Here is a 6,000-nt window from a genome sequence, read left to right on the forward strand (position 1 = left end):
TAACACCAACAGCAGCGTATAACAAAGACCGAACTTCAGTCCGGCCGGTACGACAGCCATCAATGAAACCTTGTTATGACCATGGGATCCATGGGACAGGACCGAGGGGGAAGAATAAGCGTGAGGCTCAGGGATGAAGCGTCTCTGACTGCGCTGACCTGTCTGTAAGAGCCCCCCAGGCAGGCAGATACGAGGCCTCCGACAGATGTTTTTGGGAAAAGTGCCCCATTCATCATGGCACTTTTGTGGAATCTCTTTGAACTGCTTTTTTTTTTTTAATTTTGTGTCAAACTTGTCTCAGCCAGCACCGGGGAAATCCAATGAAATACATGGATTCTAGACTCATAGATGGATAGAATGGATAGATTATTCAGAATGGGATTTCCGTGACTGTAAAGTAGGCCTTAGTTCCAGGAGGTCTACCGTCACTGCCCAGCTCATAAATCACACCCCTGAGGGAGCTGTTGGGCTGGATATGTTATTGTGCAACGCTGTCTACAAACCTACGCCACACTCAGTTTTACACACACACACACACACACACACACACAAATTGGCATGTCCACAATGGGGTGTGAAGTCATGGTATGCCTTTTCCTCCCACTCTCCCATGCCGCAGCAGTGGGGTTTGAATCACCCAAGGCAAAGATGACAACGACAAAAGTATAAACTGAAAACAGTCGCGGAGCCAATAAAAGTGCTCTTCCCATCAGCCCGCCAAATTAATTTCTGCGAAAAAAAAAAACACACACAGAGGAAGAAGAATTTATTCCGTGAACTGTCTTTTGTTAACATTCCAGTTCACTGTAATGTAAAAGTGTTTATATGACTCTACCCCAGCCTGCTGGTACAGCTGAGTTTTATACTGGAGCGCTCCGTAGGGAGCAGGAAGAGAGGCCCCGTGTGTCCAGAGCCCCGTCTCCTGAGCAGCACTAAGCACTCAGCGGGCTTCAAGGGCGAATGTTCATTAGGGAGCCAAGTTTTAATAAGCCCGCAGACAGACATGCTGCTAAACAGACTCAAGTGCCAGAAGAGGTGAGTTTACTTATCCTGCTGATCCTCGTGATTTCACATGGCATCATGAGCAACGCATCTACGTACGTGACCCGACGGTCACCCACTGGACGACATTCACCACCAGGTCGGGGAGTGAAGTAAATTAAATGCGTTGAGTCCCGAGTATGTGGAATTGCGGTTGGGTAGACGCAATTGGATCGCCGCTGGCTCATGCAACGCATATTATATTTCAATATTTATCTGTGCAGTATGCCCTTTACACTCACTCAGCTGCACACATTCACACCAGCTCAGTGCAGCTACAGTCTGAGTTTAGGGCTAAATGCCTTGCCCAAGGGCATCTAAAAGAGTGAACGTCACTTGCCCAAATTTCTATTCCAAGCAGGTCATGGGATTTAAACCAGCAACTAGATAATGATGATTTTATTATCTTATTTTCTCATCAGCATTGGAAGAACTATTCAGGTCTGGCATTTAAAAAATACTGAAAGTATCAGCAAAATGTCTTTTTCACCAATTATGCAGCAGAATGGACCATGTGAGCAATATATTATATCACTATTTCTATCACTATTATTGGTGCATTAACCTGTATGCAGGATTTTAATGTTGTAACGGGGCTAAAGGGGGTAAGTTTATTTACTTTCCTCTGTAACAATAACATATTATGAACTTATTTTGAGAAATACAAACAAAGTCAACAGTTGGTTACATAAGCTTAACACTACTATTAATGAAAAAACAAGAGCCTTTCAAGGTTGTACTGTTACTCTGTCAGTAAGGAGTGATTGGAGTATGATAACTGATCCAGTGTTGTTTTTGTAATATTCGCTGTCCAATGCAGAATCAGTACACAGCCTCCGTTCTTCATGGACAACCTTGGCACCGCCCAGAACGGTGTTTATCTAAGGAAGAGGCAACTGATTAAATGAATTAAAAAAAAAAGAAAAACCGGCATGACAGCTGAGTAGAAAAATACATGATAACAGACATGCCAATTATCAAGAGCTGTTAACGAAACGATAACTACATCATAAAATTGTCCTTCAACTGTTTTTACTTTATTGCACTGGCCCCGAGATAAGATAACCCAGAGGAATCAATCACAGGGCTTGTATATTAAGACTGCGTGGGATGTTTAGATGGAGTTCAAAGCAAATTTTGGCCTGAAACCATTTTGTTCTGTACCAGCTTTTGGAAATTGTTGTTTGTAGATCGAGCCTCCCTCTGAAAACAAACGTGGTGTTTTAACAAAACAACAAAGAAACGGTGATATTATCCACGAAAGGGCCCTAATATTAGGGAATGTGATGGTCGAATTCCGCCTACTACTGTTTCCCACCACCCCATTGTCTCCCTCTCTCCAGTTGATAGTGTGTGATGAAAACGTTGGTAATCATTGGCTGTGATTGCTTGCAGAAGGCCCAACCATCTGTCCACCATTTAGCATAAAGAATGATTCCATGTTTGCAGCGAGGAGTCGGATCTTCTTATTAGATCACTGCGTCACCCCTTATGATGATGGATAGTGTCGTATAGGGTCACTTTTTTATTGGGGGATAGATAAAAAAAAAAAAATGTAGCCTACTCAGTGTGTGAGTGGGGCCAAGCCACATCTGGAGGCAACCTGGAGGCTGTTAATCACAAACCTAAACAGAAAATAGCTCAATCTCCATGTCACAAACACCCAGGAACTCCTTTAGTTGCATAACAGCCTTTATTATGTCATTTTCATACTTAGCAAAAGACATAAAATGGACGTTTTTTTTTCTTCATATTTATGTGGTAATAAATACAGAGTGTCCGCTGATTTGGACTGGAAACTTAAGTGTTACATACTGTATTTATTGGAAGTTTATTTCCATGCAAAGCGTCCTTGGAGAGGTCTTTCTGGGCAAATTCTTTGCTGATGTAATGTTTACTTTGCCACAAAAATCTCGCCGTTGCGTTCTCTAATGACTGCAACGAGATCACAGATGAATTCAGTGGATGGAAACTATCTCGACCGCAGTCCACGGACAATGCTAGGTATCTGGCGAAATGCGTATGTCCTCGTGGAGCAGGTTGGCCCGTTATGCAAAGGGATGACGGCCTTTGAAATGTTGACAACGGTCTGGAATGGATGGCTTGAAATATGCCGGTTAATTGGCAGGAGTTGTGTTGGGAGCGAATCAAAGAGCTGGGGAGGTGGGGGGAGGCAACATCTTAACAGCAAATCTGATTGGGTGTGATGACAGTGTAATGGCTGGAGATACGATGGATATCAAGGGGTCGCTGTGTGTGTTCACAGGGTTTCGCAGCCTGGCCAGTGTCATCGGCGGGCCTTCCTCCCCTCTCCAGGTTTGTCCAAAACGAAGCACATAAATCAGACGCTTGTCAGCATGTCTCTTCCCTGTCCGAGCTGGAATATGTATTTTCTTTGACTGACCTCATGCAGGCATTTCCAGCGCGTTCCCGTTTTGGATCTCGATCTCTGTCGCATTCCGTTCCATTCCGCTTTGATGTGTCGGTTGAAAACCGCCGAGCAAAAAGGCATTCTTTGTTTGGTTAGCGCCACATGACTCTTATCTTTGGGTAATTGCTCACAAAGACCCCTCCAGTAACTTCTCGTGCTCATATCATAAAACACAACAGTCCTTCCTTTGAAATGGCTCGAAAGGGAACGAGTCACATCTGTCATCATGTAAACAAATGTGTGAAGTCATGTGTCTAGAAAATGAGGAAAAGCAAAAGGTCTTTAAACTCGCATTAACCCCTTAAATATAGTTCAAAACGCGCGTTCCTCCCTGATATTCTTAGCGCAGCAGTGTGATGACCCTCTTGATGGGGGTTCCTCTTCGGAGTCTCGTTTCAACCAGTCACCATAAAAAGAAAAATATACAGGCACATCCTCGCATAGCTCACACCCAGAGCAAAGCAAACACTCTCGGCCGTGTCCGTGGCCTCTCTCATGTCCTCACTTGTCTCTGGCCTTTTACATCCTCCCCAGAGTGTCCTGGATGGTATCCTCATCATCCCGTTGGGTGGCTGACACCCTTAAACAGGAAGGGACCGCTGCCATGACCCACAATGCTAACACAGAAAGCAGAGGGGAGCCCGGGTGTGTTACATCACGTCCTCCTCGGGCTGCCTTGCACCTGGAGCATGATGACTTTATGAGACTGCAGGAGAAACAATTTGGGAAGAAATATCATGTTTTTCCTCACGATTACATACACCGAATCCAACTTTTACATGCAGCAGTGACGGTCCAGAGGAGTCATGCGGATATGCTGTTCATGAAGGACATAGCTGGAGTGAAATCAGGCTGAAAACATGCAGTCTCTTTTTCGAGGGGTTTCGGACGGCAGGCGGACATTATCTAAACTGAAAGCCGGACACGTTCTGGAAGCAGAGGCTGATGGGATGCAGTCAATCTCCTTGTCCGTCCAAACAGAGCCCCGTTCCCCCACTCTCACCAGAGTGGTCTCTACTGTGTCGACCATCTCTGTTCGGGGGATGACTTGGTTCAATCAGCCTCTCTTTTCTTTCATCCACATCATCTTGGCATTTGGTGCCAGCCTACACTCTCCCACACCATCATCTCCGCACCAAGCTAAACGTGAGCTAAATGCAAACCCTCTGAACATCCCGTCTTTGACGCTGCTGTCAAACCGTCTTTCTCTCAACACATTGGACTTCGCAGCACAGTGAAGGTGGAGGTGATATGTGGCTCTGCATCGTGAACACACTGTAAGCTGGCCATTGCTGACTTGTACACAAAAGGGAGATGGCAAATGTGCTGGCCAGATGTGGCTATTGTTGTGGTCAGTGAAACTAGAAACCTCATCTTCTAACTGGAGAAAGTCTGAGTTGATAAACTGTGATGACTTGAGCTCAAATGATGACTGACTTCCACATTGTTGTGGTTTGGCCCAGACCACGGACCAACACATTTGCTGTTGGATACTCAAGGTCCAGCTACTTTATTAGTTTCAGGTGCAGGAAGATAACAAACGACACAAGGCAAGGCTTGTTAAGAAAGTCTTTTCAAATGAAATGTAATACAAACACAGAAGAATCTGGATGAATATAAGGTTACTTGAGGCTGGACCGTGCCACAAACACAGCCTGCTGGCTCAGTGCCTCTAGATGTGACCAGTCTCTCTCCAGCAGGATTTGCTCGGGAAGACTGAGCGTGTCCTGGTAAGGACTTGCAGTGCTCAGGATCAACCCAGAGGCCTGGAGCTCTTTATTGGCTTGCAGTGTCTGTGGTTGGAAAGAGGGCCAATGCCAGGCTCATTACTGGCCAGTGCCAGCCAGACTTTGGCTCCTTTCAAGACCCTCAGGGTGGCAAGCAACCCATCAAGTCTTGCTTATTTTTCTATTCATTTAACCATGGGAGTCAGGATTAATGGCAGTGACCTTGGTGCTGACCTTGTGACCATAAGTCAACGCTCTGCAGCTTTTTACATAAGGAGGAAAGTGTTGTAAACCACGCTGTTGTTCTCCTTGGTTCAGGAACCGTATGGAGAATTTTACATGCATGTATAAGTTAAAGGGACAATTTGACATGGGGAGGTTTATGTGGAGACAGGCAGACACGAGTCTACAGCTAGGCGAGCAGCTCTGTGAGGCTGTACTCATATGCACAGCAGTGCTAGAGCTCAATGCTCAGTCCAATACTATCGTCAGATTTAGCAAGTATAATGTTGATTGATGGGATTGTCTTGAGTAATTATATTAAGACACAAACCACAATATTGGACAAATAACACTTCCAATAGTTAAAACCACAGCTCGAACTAGACTAAACATTAAGGCCATTTCAGGGCAATCAATAGTTGCTGACACATTTCACACAAAATCCCATATTGGCGCAACAGGAAGAAGTCAAGGAATCGCCAAAGTGATTAAACTTCTCCCTCTGGGATCAATGAACATCTGCACAAAATATCATAGCAATGTATGAAACAGTTGTTCAGATATTGCAGTCAACCAACC

The sequence above is a fragment of the Eutrigla gurnardus genome (assembly GCF_963514095.1).
Source record: "Eutrigla gurnardus genome assembly, chromosome: 7".
Lineage (NCBI taxonomy): Eukaryota > Metazoa > Chordata > Actinopteri > Perciformes > Triglidae > Eutrigla > Eutrigla gurnardus.